General features: G+C 37.9%; 1 protein-coding gene across 14 annotated transcripts in view; it reads left to right on the plus strand.

The window, feature by feature from the left end:
* CHD2 (chromodomain helicase DNA binding protein 2) overlaps positions 1–13695 on the plus strand; it is a 97130-nt gene that overhangs the window by 28601 nt on the left and 54834 nt on the right. For 11 of the 14 annotated variants that reach the window (XM_080607219.1, XM_080607218.1, XM_080607215.1 and 8 more), the window contains 4 exons: positions 16–87; positions 813–902; positions 4898–4950; positions 10517–13689. The gene's annotated coding sequence lies outside the window, so the exon portion shown is untranslated. Of the gene's footprint in view, positions 1–15; positions 88–812; positions 903–4897; positions 4951–10516; positions 13694–13695 lie in introns of all 14 variants that reach the window. The other 3 variants (XM_080607221.1, XM_080607213.1, XM_080607214.1) reach the window with 3 other exon arrangements.

The raw sequence follows: 13695 nt of genomic DNA on the forward strand, positions 1-13695 counted from the left end.
TCTGTTTTCTCTTAGGTAGAATTCCATGAACAATATCTTAGTTCCTGAGTGGCTTCCAGAAGAATCGTTCGTACCTTATTTTCTTAGGTAAGAGTGGCTACAACTTCTGTTTGTATGTTCATTTACTTATTTTTTTATCTTGGGTTTTGCTTTTTCACTAATGTGCGGATGGGAGGGAAAAAATCTTATTTTTAAATTGGAAAGAGTACATTTTATAAATTACCTGGACTTCTACCGTAAGTGTAGAAAGAAGGCTTTTTAGATTTACTAAAAATAAAAATAAAAAAAATTAATGATGTATATGTTGCTTCTGTATTGTTTTTAGCTTTTCTAAGGCTTTTTTAAAAAGGAGATCATGTGTATATACATATACACACACATATGTGTTGTATTTGGTGGGAAATGACAATATGTTCATATGAACCCAAATGTTCCATTTGCCCTTTTTCACCCGTGGAAACATGCATTCAACTTCAAAAAAATGCGTGTTTTTTGTAATTAATGAGTTCGTAGCATTAATGCTTGGGCATATTGTAAAATCTGTATATGCCAAATAACTCTAGACTTCAGGTATTTGTGCAGAATATTTTGAGGCCTCTTTCTCCTATTTGGAGACATGAATGTTAACCCTTAGCAAATAAAGATAGTGTATTACCTTGTAGTACTCTAGGTACAATTTTTATCAATTGAAAGACACGTTCTGTATTTTCAAAAAGTTTGCATTGGTTAAGAACATTAGAACTGTAGGTAAAATCTGTACGTATCTTTGTTTTCAGACAAACCTGTTTGTTTTGTTGCTTTTTTCTTTAAAGGGTAGTACTGGATATTTTTGTTACTTCCAAAGATTCAGATGGCTGGTCAAGTAAAAGACCTTGATCAAAATTCAGTACTGTGCACACCAGGTATGTTACACTGCGTTGTTTTTTGTTTTTGTTTTTTAAATTCTAGAAGTAAATTTTGGTAAGCAAAATACACGTTAAATGCTTTAGCTAAGACCACGTTGAATTTCCTTTCAAGTCTTAACAACAGTTTTCAAGTGCACTGTGTACTAAGCAATGTAGCGTTAACGTCTCTTAAAACGTTTCCTAAGATTTTTATGGTCAGCCATAAGACCTTTTTTTAAGATTCTGAAATGACCATAACACATTGTAGAATAAAGCTTTACTTGTGAAGGTTGCAACTGCTACTAATGACATCCAGTTTATTTCTCGAGTTTGATTACTTAAGTTCAAGGTATTGATTTGTTTGCAACTAATGTTTGCTAGCTTTAACTTTTGATTTTTTATACAATAAACTTAGAAATTCTTTTCAACTTAAATTTACTCTCAAAAGCCTAAACCCACACTGTCTGAATTAAAAAGTCTGTCCTTACTGCAGTAGAAATCAGTCAGCTTTCTAATGTGTTTTTTTTTTTTAACTTTACCCTTACTTCAGGGTTCTACATTCAGTGACAGAGTAACATGTTATACTTGGGCCATGCTCTCACCACTGTGTAATTAGGAGTTGGGAATCTTGTTTGTCTGTCTTAACTGGTTCCTTTTCACAGCTTACCATGCTAATGTACTTCTGTGTAAATTCAGGACCTCAAAGCTTAAGGCATCTTCGTGGAGACGTATCAGAATTCTCAAAAACACTTATGATAATTTGCTTTTTAAAAATACACAATTTATCATGATAACTTACGAATACTGATCCTATGAACTTCTACTTGAGTGCAGCTATTCTCTTTGACTTGGACGAAGGCTTCAGCCTGCTCGTATAAGAGGAGTTGTATACCAATTTTGATTAAGCATTTTAAAACTGTCTGATAGCATTTTAATAAACTTTTATGTGCAGTGAGTTACTGCTAATATGCAAGATAAAAATGAATTGTTTGTATATATTAGACATACAGTAGTAGACACAAAATAGCTAGTAAGAAACAAACAAGGTCATTAAGTACGTCCTGGACCTTCATTGTGTAACTGTCTGACGAGAAGTTCGTGAACGGAAGTCTGGCTAGAAATGATCTGACACCTTGAGAGGACCAGCAGAACATACTTGGAATCCTAGGTGGCTCTTTAATTTAGAGGGTCAGAATTGCCAGACACGTTACACAGTCCATTACAATAAAGCCAAGACTGGACTGTGATTCAGATAAAAGCATATGCTCAAACCCTCACCGTAATAATGGGTCTTGTCAACAAACTCATCAAACTCAAGATTTGTATTCCTAATGTTATATTCTTAAACTTCTGAAGTTATCACTTTTAACTGACTTGCTCTTAAAAAAAGAAAAAAAGGAGCAGTGTCCATGAGTTGAGTCATCTTGAGTGACCTGTGCATTTTATAATGTATATGAAATGGAGCACTTCGATCTTAGTTGTCTTATGTATTTCCTATATCATCATGGTGCTGTTCGTGCTGAATAGATACTATAATACAAACAGTTTTAAATATCTGTTGCTGCTTTTGTGAGGTCTTTGGAGCCTTCTCTTGTATGAACAACATGTTCTCATCTAGTAAGTGGCAGCTTGCTCTTTAGGTAGATAGGCTTCAGTAGGCTAGATGTATGTTACTGGGGATTCAAGGAAAGGTTTAAGTTCATTGACCAGTCTACAGCATATTAATGAGGCATAACATTTATAGGACTGACAGCTTACGTGGAAAGTCATTGGTATGGTGGTGTGTTGCATCTTCCTTACAAAACTACTTAATTTATCCCAAGAAAGAAACTGATGCCAAGTCAATAGCTCTAGATCAGCTGGCCTCACCTCCTGCTACGAAAAGGAGATGTGCTTGCCTGATTCATAGAGCTAGTAGTGCTGCTCTCTTGGGGAATGGACCTGTGATGCAAGGCGTGTTTTCTGTGGAGTAGGCTGTGCTGTACCTATGGCATCTCTTCTGTAATTCAGAAATAAATACAAGACAACTGTAGAACTACCTAAAAAGTCCATGTTTATTTTTAAAACTGGGATAGCTTTTTTAATGACGCAGAAACTACAGCAATTATGTGACTGGTCTGTTTAAAAGATTTTGATTTGACGTTTATAAAAAAGTGCTAAATAGAAAATATAGGTGTTAGAAAAAAATATTTTTTTCAGCTGAAGCTTAAGTTTAATAGCTCTCTAGTTTGTCCTTGGCATAAGCGTTGAGCTTTTGTCGTGCATTTTATAGTTTGGGAGTGAATGTGTTTGGGGAATTAAGATTTCAAAACTCAGATTGCAAAGGTATACTTGAAAATGGTGGAAAAATGATCACTCATTTATATGCATTTATGTATATCTTGGGGCTGATTTATAAAACTCAATGCTTCGTTCAAATACTCACTTTAAAGTAGAGAAGTTCTGATAGTTGTTAGTGATGCCACTCTGAAAAATGCTAAATTAGTTTTCCAAAATTTTTCTGAGCTGAGAAGAATGCTCTCTGCTTAAGACTGAACTTTACTGTTCTAGTAGAGGAAGCAGTTCCTCTGTGCTGATACAAAGCCAGATTCTGTATGCTTCATACAGTTCCTGAGGAATTACTATAACTGGATGCTAATGCTAGATTTAAAGAAAATATAAACTAACTTAAATGCGGACGATTTCTCTTTGGCTGTGCTATAAATTATTAGAAGTGACTGAGAGCTATAAGTTGAAGATCTTTCAACTGTCAGCTTTACCTTCTCTTTATATATGAAATCATCTTCTAAGTGTTTTATTGAGTGAAGCATTTGATACAGGGGAAAAGGAGGCTTAAAGGGCGCAAGTAAGCCTCTTTACCTAGTTCATGTCTTAAGCTTTGTAAATGTGCTCTGAGTAAATGACTGATAGATGCCGTTTGGATGATCAGAGTCCAGCAACCATGTTGCGTTTGTTCTACGAAGTGCTCATCCACCATTTTACAAGTACCTCAGCTTCGTGCTTCCATTTGTTAACTGCAGTTGGATCACATTTTAAATGCACGTTTTAAACATGCAAATTTCATACTCATTTTGATATCCTGCATGTTAGTGACAGTTCAGGACTCTGGATTTTTATTTTCCCTTCCTTGAAGGGATCTTTTTCTGTATTAATTCTTTCAAGTAAATTATTATCAACACATAAATTCGTTCTGTTGATCTGTCTGTTTCTTCCTACACATCTGAGTAGACATCAGTTGGAAGATGGAAGTTTAGAACATTGTAGAAAATGAAGCACAGTATGATATCACCAAATAGGTTATTTTTTACATTATTGGAGGCTATGTTCTAAGTAGATTGAGATCACAAGAGAAGCAGTTCGTTTTTCCATGTTAGGAGGAGGATAACTTGTATAGCTTATGGTAGTGGGTTACTTAATACAAACGAAATTCACAGTCAAAAAAGGGGGGTTTGGTGAGTTGCTTAGGTTTCAGGTTTTATTTTAATCCTGTTACCTCTCTTTAAGGTGATATAGATTAGATGTTTGATGTGGATTGCCAGTAAGCATTTTCCAAGTGGAATTTTCAAATTTGGGACTTGAACATAATAACTTTATAGGATATAGATCAGATAACTTATTCCGCGTCAGTGGGTTAAACAATTCTACCATACCTAACTGATACCGCCTCGTAGCGAAATGAGTATTCTAATTATTTTTCTGTGGAGGTCAGATCAGTTTCAGCGTACTTCAGCTTTGTATGTCTTTTTTTCTTTACAGGCGATTTGTATGCAGGTTTAGGTCTGATTTTTGGGGGGGGGGGAGGGGGGATTGTAGAAGTTATCTGATAGCAGGTTGTCTAGTTATACCTTGTGTTCAAATTTTTGATAAAAATGTCTCTTATACCGCATACTGTGGTCTGCTGGGAATGTTTTCATTGAGGGATAGGACTTTTGTAATAGACTTAGGCTAGTGTTCAGGTTTTCTAGATTTTTTTGTGTTAAATTTTAGCGTTTAACATATTGTTTTCCCTACAGATGTGTTGAGGAATTTGCTGTAAGCAAAATAACAGCTCTTGGTTGAAGCACTGGTAAGTTGTTATTCCTAATAACATTTACTTTTTAGCTTTAATAACAACTAAAAAAGACAAAAAACCACACATGGCCATAATGTTTAACTTGCTGAAATTTTTGGATGAATACATCCTGAAGTTCCTTAAAGCGTGCTTGTGTGTTTGTTCTGGAAGGCTCGCTGAGAAGGGCACAGCAGCATTCTTGCTGGGCTGCTCAGGAATGAAAGCTATGCTTGGGTGGCACTCTCAACCTGTCTTGCTGGAGAACAGCTTTCATACATAATTGTGGTACTTTGGCCTTTGGCTTCGAAGTTAACTCCATGTTTCTTGGAGAACTCTTAAATCATAGATATGCTTGTTCAGAAGGGTTTGATATGCCGATGTCTGTCACCATAGAGAAATACTACACGCCTTAAAGTGGAGGCAACAAATGGTGGGGAAGGTATCATAGGATTAATTTGCCTTAAACACCTCATGTTGTACTTTTATGGTAGTCACCATCAAGTGAGGGTCTTTGAACAGATAGTAATTGTCTCCATGTATATTTCTTCTTCTATGATTGTTCTCTTTCTGTTTGTCAGTGTTTCAGCTTTGCAGAGAAAACCATATGTAATGTTGATACAGTTGGCTATATTAAACTGCCAGCTGATACATTTCACTTAAGAATCATTCCCCATATAGTCAAATGCAGAACTGACAGGCTTGAGTAGAAAAACTCATTCAGTTCTGTACAGGATGAGTATGGGGGTAGGTCTGCCTCCAGTTCCCTTTACTAAAAGAAATTCGGTCTTCATGACCTTTTGCTGTCTCTAGCAAGTTCCGTGACTCTCTTGGGAGTTGTCTCTGGAAATGCTCAAGTCCTTTTGTTGTCCCCTCTGCTTAAAATTCACACTCCTTGATTCTACATTTTTAATTAGGGCATCCATTGGATTTTGTGTACACGAAGTGACTTTTTAGTGGGAGGCTCTGTATTCCTCTAGAACTGTGCTTCAGAATGTTTCTTTGAAAGAGACAGTTTCTTGGAGACAGCTCTTTCCCTTTGAAAGGGTACCTGATTCAGTAATGCCTTCCTTAGACTACAGATGGCTTGAAAAAAAATGTTCCAAGATGCAAATACTCCCATTTCAGTGGATAGATGATAGCTGGTAATTTTTAACTGTCCAATGGTTACGTATGTTAGCAGAGACCTCCAGCAACCATTCTTAACTGGTACAAGCTGCCATCTATGCTGCCTTAGGTGCTAGAAGAGCAGCCACTCCCTGCTTGTACTCCGAAGTCCCTTGCTTTCTTCTCATCTACTCACATGATGTGAAGACTAATGTAGAGCTCTTCTGAAGGAAAAAAGAGTGTGTGGGGATACCACTGGTGAACATGTTATTGTGGCCCTTGTGCTGCTTTTTGTTACGCTTCATTTTGAACCAATTTAGCACGGAATTTTCAATCCTGAAGCAAAACAATGGAAACAGATGAACCTTGAGGAATTCAGTTCCTATTGTGTGTGCCTGTTTTGGTGATCTTTGCTTAGTCTCTTCTACTGTTCTGTGAATTTTATTATGTTGCTTTTTACAAAATTTTAAGCTATTTCTCACAGTGCAGATACATGTATAAAGGCATGTTTCTTACTATGTTACAAGTAAATGTTGCTCCTTCCAACTATTCCTTGAAACTCTTGCTGTGCTGTCCCCTGTTGCTTTCTTCCCAGGTCATCTGCTATAATCTTTAAACATGTGAGTCATTATGATGATCCACCTCAATATTAAATCCTTATCTCTGTTTCCTGCATCTTTCTGTGTGCATTTTTGTTTTCTCTCATTGAATTGTAAATAGGCTGTGTCAGGTTTGGTGTCTCGTGTAGGAATTTGGCTTCAAAGTTACACACTGAGTAATTATTCCATCTTTGTCTGTTTTGCAGTCTTTACCTAGAGGAGGGGATGAATGTGAAACTGAACTAGAGAAATAGTTGTCCTCAGAATGGGTTGCTTCAAAGTGCATTTGTAAAAGAACATAGAAATGTATGGATCTTGAGAGAGCCTAGTATTCCCTTCTCTGTTTGCCAACATAATCGTGCTTAGTTGAAACACTAATTTTTAAATACATTTTTATTTGAATTAGAAGGGGGAAAATACTTGAAGACACCAGGAGCTTTATTGAAATTGGCACACTTTGCTTAGTACAATAACATTTACATGGTTTATCTTAATTTAGGCCCAAATCTTCAGGATACTTGCTCTTTAAAAAAAAAAATTTTGGTCGGTTTTAAAAATAATACATCCAAAGAGTGCACCTCTGCATCAAGTCCTTGGTCACATCTTCCTGGAGATTAATCTCTAAATCTGAGAAAACTGGAAAACAACCTTTTTCAACTAAAAACACCTGATCCTACACGAGGAGGTGTGCTTTCACTGCTGTGCTTACTGCACACGTAATAATGTAGAAGAGGACTTAGGACTGCCCAGAGTACGTACTTAGTTACTTACTCGTTATAGGCTCTAGACGTCAATAAAGGGCGTATCTGCCTTTCCCTCTAGTATGAAAGTTGCCAGAGAGGTGCCTTCAGGAGCAAAATCTTTAATGAACTTTGGAGTGTAGAACTTGAGGTTTTCTTTGTCGGAACCTCATTTTGTCCATTCAGCTCCCTCTGTTGGAGTGAATTCCCTTTACTAGCAATTTGTCATTTTGTTGTATAAACCTTCCAGCATGAGAGACTTCAATCTGAACATTTAGTAACTGTGCGGGTGTCTTACGCACTTGCATTGACACGATTGTTTTGTTATTGGCCTTCAATATTGTACTTCAGAAATACAGAGTTTGAACAGACACAAAAGGATTGAGGCCCTGGCTTAGGCCATGAGGAATGTCTTCTATTGCTGTGAGCTCTTCCTAGGTAGAGCTACACAGAAGCAATTACAGAAACTTGAAGCAAAAGCTTTTTATCTTAGATGTTTCAAAAGCTGTTGCCATACACCTTTAGGAGTGGCAGTGAATGGTTTCTGTCTGTTATTACAGACTTGTCAAATTGTTACCAGGGATCTGAAGGAAACTGGCACTATTGCACAGACTACCAAGGCTCGCTGTTTATCACGGCCAAAATGCTGTGTTTGGAAACAAATACAGTAAACAGTAAATAATAGAAGTTTGAAAAATTGAATGTTGCCCAACCGATGCTAGGGAAGGAATGAAGTATTCAATGTCATTTGGGGAAAAAAAGGCTATTCAATGGTTTACATTAAATGTAGGATCACCGCATATGTCTTAGTGGAGGAGTATGTTTTAGCAACATCACTGAATTTTTTAGCAAAATGTTCCTTAAAGACAATGTGAGTAAACAAGTCCTGTGAAATCTTTTAATGCAAGTGTAGATTTCACATGAAGAAACTTGGTCATTATTGTGGTGTCTTCAATATATGAACAACTTTTAGACCAAGGGCTGTTGTAGCACATTCTTAATTATATTACCAGTTCTGTTTACTGCTAATTATTTTACAAGGTCAAAAGAAGAGTTTAAAGTGAACGTGACAGGGTTACTCACAAAGTTTTTGCTACAACCAAATGTAGGTGAACCTAGTAGAGAAACTTGCCCTTAAATTGCTTTTGGCAGATCTCATTAGTGTCTAAGGCAGAAGGCTAACCCAACTGCAAAGGGCCTTTCAAGGTTGAGTAATGTGTAACTGAATCACATTTTTGAGAGGCAGGGAAAGCTCATATCAGTAATTAAATTTACTTACTTCTTAAAATAGCTGAATTATTTTAAATATGTTATAGGGTTTGCACTGCACTCCTGTTAGTACCTCTGAATATTTGATTGTAACAATGGACAACTTCGTGGTGGTATAATTTTCGTGTTTTGGTACTTTAGTCAAAACACCAGTGTAAAAAATATGCAAAATATTATCTTTAAACGTCCGAGTTTGAAATTAAGGTAGTACACCAGTAAGAATGCAAAAACAAACATACAAACAAAAACAACCAGCCAAAATCCCAAGCTGTTTCTTTAGTTTAGCATGGAAAAGAAACTCTTCCAAATATTTATGTCTTAACTGAGGATGAGTTGAATGCTAGAAACAGAAATACAGCAAACAGAAATGTTTGATTTTTGCTTTTGAAAATGTAGGTTCCGTGGGCTGGATAAAGTTAGTGCTATACATGTGGCACAGTGTAAAGCAAAGTGAATTACAAGATCTTGCATTCTCTTCTGTGTGTTGTGCTGCTCTTCCACTGTGCTTAAAGCAAGGAAGAAAGCTGCATATGGAGGAATATTAAATGTAAGACACATGGGCAGATGTCAAAGTCAGATGAAGGAAGGCTTGTTGCACTGGTTCCATTGCTGTTTGCCTTGCTGTTACTGGTTATTTTGAGATGAGAATGGAGAAACTTGAATGGTGGAGAGACCACTAGATGGCTCCGCTGTTTTTTGCTGTACTCCGGGTAATTTCTGTGTCACTTCTGAGAATATGCCCGGAATTATCATGGGAACAACATAATGGTGGAGTTGGCTTTCAGACTAAAAATGAGGTTAAAGATGTACATGGTCAAAAGAAGAAAGTAATGTTAGAGTGCAGATACTCAAAAATCATGAAGACATTTTAAAACCTTTCTTGTATATCACTCTCATCTCCTACGGGCATCGTTTGTTTTAAAATAATGTTCTTACCATTTCGGAATTTCCTGTACTTGATTTTTGCATGTTAGGAGGATGAGTAGTTTTCTTGAAGTACATCAGCTTATTTTTCTTGAAAGAAAATATAAAGATGGGAATATGTGGTTTGTTTTCATCCATGTGGAAGTCATTTGATCAGTTTGGTTTCTGTCACTCACCTGTGGGGTTGATTGTTGTTACACGAAGAGTAAAGTTGGAATATGGATCAGGAGTAGTAGTATGGTGGCCTTCCTGAAGCAACTAGTGTAGCTTGTGACCATTTTCATCTGCCTTCTGACGTGTCCTTTTCCACCAGTAACTAGATCAGCCATTCTGCTTGTTCATACGCATCTGTTTTTTGTTGCCTTGTATGTCTTCCACGAGCTGGAAAACTGGGTTAAGATGGTGGAATTTTAGGAATGTCTTGTCTCCAGTCACCATCTTTATACAAGAAACCAGTTTTCATGTCTTTGCATTGGTTTTGATGGATATCTGTGTTCGAAGAAAGGAGAATGGACAGCAGTTAAAAGCTTTGGCTCAATTATAATAAATTTGGTTTCCCACTCAGCAGTGTAAGCCGTAGTCAATGGGTCAGTCCAATAAAGATGGCTGCCAAAGCAAATCTCGTATTTTCCCCCTGGTGATTTCTTTGGTGTGGGGAAAACAAATTAAATGGAGTTTATGGAGCCTGAAAGGGCGCTTGAGCTCCTAATCAATTGTCCCGTGCTTCTTTATAGTTTGGGTTACAGTATGTATTTTTGACTCTTGAACTGCTGAATTGACCTTGTTAGTTCATGATAAAAGTAGATGTTCTCGGATACATAATACGGAATGAAAGCAGCATCATTTATGCTTAAATTATTTTAAGGTACAGTAGTTGAATGTCTCTAGTTTAAAGATAAGATGATCTGTATTCCAACAGCATTTTTCTTTTAATTTTCCATAAAGAATCCAGTCAGATGAAGAGTGTCAAAAGGAGTCTGCGAATGAGACCAAGATGGCATTTCCACTGTTGATTGAGAGGTTGAGGAAATGGACTAATGCATGAGTGCTGTGATATATCTGTCCAAGAAAAGGACGTTAAAACATGGACTCCCGTGTTATTAAACCAGAGAAGATCTGGGTTGTGATCATCCGATCAAAATGGACTTTGCACTTGAATTAAGCAGGGGACTGTATCAGTGACAATCCAGTGGTGGATCTGTTTGAGGATCGGGTGGCAAAAATTTATTCCCAGGTTATGTATGCATAAGAGAGAAATGAATTTGGTAAGAGATCTGCTGCTACCTATTTGGAGAAAATGTATTTTTTTAAAAAGTGATTTAATAAAAGGCTTTGGTTTCTTCCATGCTTCGTGTTTGTCCTTTCTGGCTGAATATTTTTTTATTGTGTTGATATTTAAGTGTCTTACATTTTTGGTTGGTATGAAAGTGAGAAATACTTTAGCTGCCAAGCACTAAAGGCAAGGTAATTTTCTTTTTATATTCTTGATTTTTTAAAAATGTGGTTTTCATTTACAAATTATCTTCACTTTGCCGTGACTTCTAATGAATTTTTATTCTCTGGTTTGTTCATTCAGGTGCTTAATGTTAGGCGTTTTTCAGTACTTGGTGTGTTGTCAGGGTACTTCTGCTAAACTGTCTGAAGTTATTTTAAGGTGGAATCAATATTATTTGAAGGCGTAGCAAATCTGATATAATAAAGGAGTACTTAAATATTTTGTGGAAGTTTTTTAGGTATGCTGATTCAGTCGTGTATGTACAGAAACTTTCACCAGATTTCCTGGGCAACATACTTCCTAAGCAGTCTGTTCTGTCTTAAATTTGTTCTGTACAAGTGTCTAATCTCCTTCACTGCTATTTAATGTAGACTTAGCTTCCTGGTACCATAGCATGTATTCGATGAGAAAAATTGAGTTAATTTTCTTATTGCTACAGATGATGGTCACCTTTACAAATGAATTTTAAAATGGTTATGTTTAAAAATAGATATTTTTAACTTTCTTGTGGATGAAATAGTTGAAACATAGCCACCTTTCTAAGTACATTTTACCTGAAATTTATGGTTGTCTTTGTCATTTTGGTTTTCTAGCAAAAGACAAAGCTGGTGCTGAGAACCTAGGCAAGGTTGTTTCTGTTTTTTAAAAAAGGCAAAAAAATCCCCAAATGTTGTGTGTTTAGCCCTTTGGTTTCCTCAGTTGTCTTTGTAAATAACTGACCTTAACCATAATGAATTGTTCGTACTTGTTTAATCCAGCTATTTTGATGATTGCCTGCTGAAGTTTCTTTGCCATGTGTTCTTTGGTGGTGTTGGATATTGGGACCAACCTAAGGGGAGCCATGTTCAGAGGAACGGATTTCTTTAGTGTTAGCCAAAATTTGCTTGGAATTTCATGTTGTATTTTTTAGTTCTTGCAGTTTAGGTCTAGGGGTCTTTCTGTAAATAATTGCTAAACTGAAATTGTGTAAAATGGACTGTGGTGACGGAGCGTGCCTTCTCGAACCTCTTGGAATGGAGACGTGATAGGTTGTTGGGAGACGTGGATGGCAAGCATGTAGAGGAGTTGAAAGGATCTTGGTTCAGCTGGTAGAAGCCAATGGTTCCAAGCTGTGGGGATGCTGTGCGGTGGATGGACCTCGTAGAAGTCTGAGCTAGCCCATGACCCTCTTCCCCCCAGCAGTCCCCCAGTGGCTGATCTCATTGTCTTGGTGTGATGCCTACGAGTACACAGGATGTCCTTGTGCTTTAGGTAGTTGGTTGCTTGAGGGAACACAAATGGTGGTCGGAACGCAGGAGGTCAGGGGATGCTTGGACTTCCTCCGTGATAGCTCCTCTCAGTACTGGGATGATGAACATGGGATATGGCTTGGATTTCTACGTCTCCATCTTGGCTATTACGTGGTTTTAAAAATCGTTTGTCTTGTTAAAAATCTCTCAATGAACATTAATGGGTTAAGAATGGAAATTGGAAATCAACCTTTTAATGGTGCCAGACTTATTTTACAGCAGTGCCTTCGCATATCTGATGAAAATTGCGTAGCTGTTGGATTTTTGTTGTTGGGCAGAACCACTAGGGAGGCGCCGTCGAGCTGGAAGGGGTTGTTAGTGCTGTGGGGCTTTCTTAGGAGCATGTGAGGCTCCTGTCCCAAGCTCTGCATGCAAGTATTGGGTGACAAAAGGAAGAGCTATTATCAGGGGATACTATTACTTAATTTAAAAAAAGCTGCCCCTTGGGTGGGGTGACCCCCAAGGTGGGCTGTTGCTGGCTGCATGGCTGTGAGCTCCACTTCCATTCTTTCAAAATGGCTTGTAACAGCACCACTTCCTGTCCAGGGAGGAAGTAATTTTAGCCCAAGCAGTGAAATATTTAGCAAATCTTTAAAACAAAAGGCACAAATTACATTCCTTTCTGGTTTCAAAAGGGTGCCTGAGCCACATGGGGTTAAGGTGCCCCTTCAGCTGGGGTAGTTGGAAGAAGCCAGGGCTGTGGGGGGTAGCAGGCACCCTTTAGGTGGAGGCTCTCTCTTTTTTTGGTAGAAATGAAGGGGTGGGTCTATGGTACATCACCTGAGTTGTGGGGTAAATGTAGAGAGTGTCAATCAAAGGCAGAGCTCAGAGCTGGGAAGGAGCTCTAGATGGCGGCTGTGCCTTAGAGAGAGCGCGCTCAGCTCCGTGCCTTCCCCAACACTTTACGCAACTTTCCCTAACTTTCGGGCAGCCTCAGGGGGCCCCCACAGCCCCTTGCCTCTCCTAGGCACTAATTGGGGGCCGAGTGGACCTTTTTCGGGCAGAAAAGCAGCTTTTGAGGGCTCCCTTTTCGTGCCTTGCTGGAAAGAAGAAGCCGTGGAGAGAGCCCAGGTCGTTGTTTTTCCAGCTTAGAAGCCATGGCGTACCTCCATTTTTGTGCGCTCTCCTAATGAGCTTTTTCCCCTGGACATTTTTGTACTAATTATCGCTTCTTTTGCTTTATCGGCAGCATATTTTTGGAATTAGAATATATATTTTTTTTCATTCTTTGAAATTCGTATTTTATCATTTGAACTCTAAATATTTTGGATCTAATGTTTTTCCACGACCCGAAACTAATATCGACTTGGTCCTGGCGGCGGTGCATGGATCAGGTAGGT

The sequence above is a fragment of the Anser brachyrhynchus genome, assembly GCF_964034855.1.
Source record: "Anser brachyrhynchus genome assembly, chromosome: 11".
In the NCBI taxonomy this organism is placed as follows: domain Eukaryota; kingdom Metazoa; phylum Chordata; class Aves; order Anseriformes; family Anatidae; genus Anser; species Anser brachyrhynchus.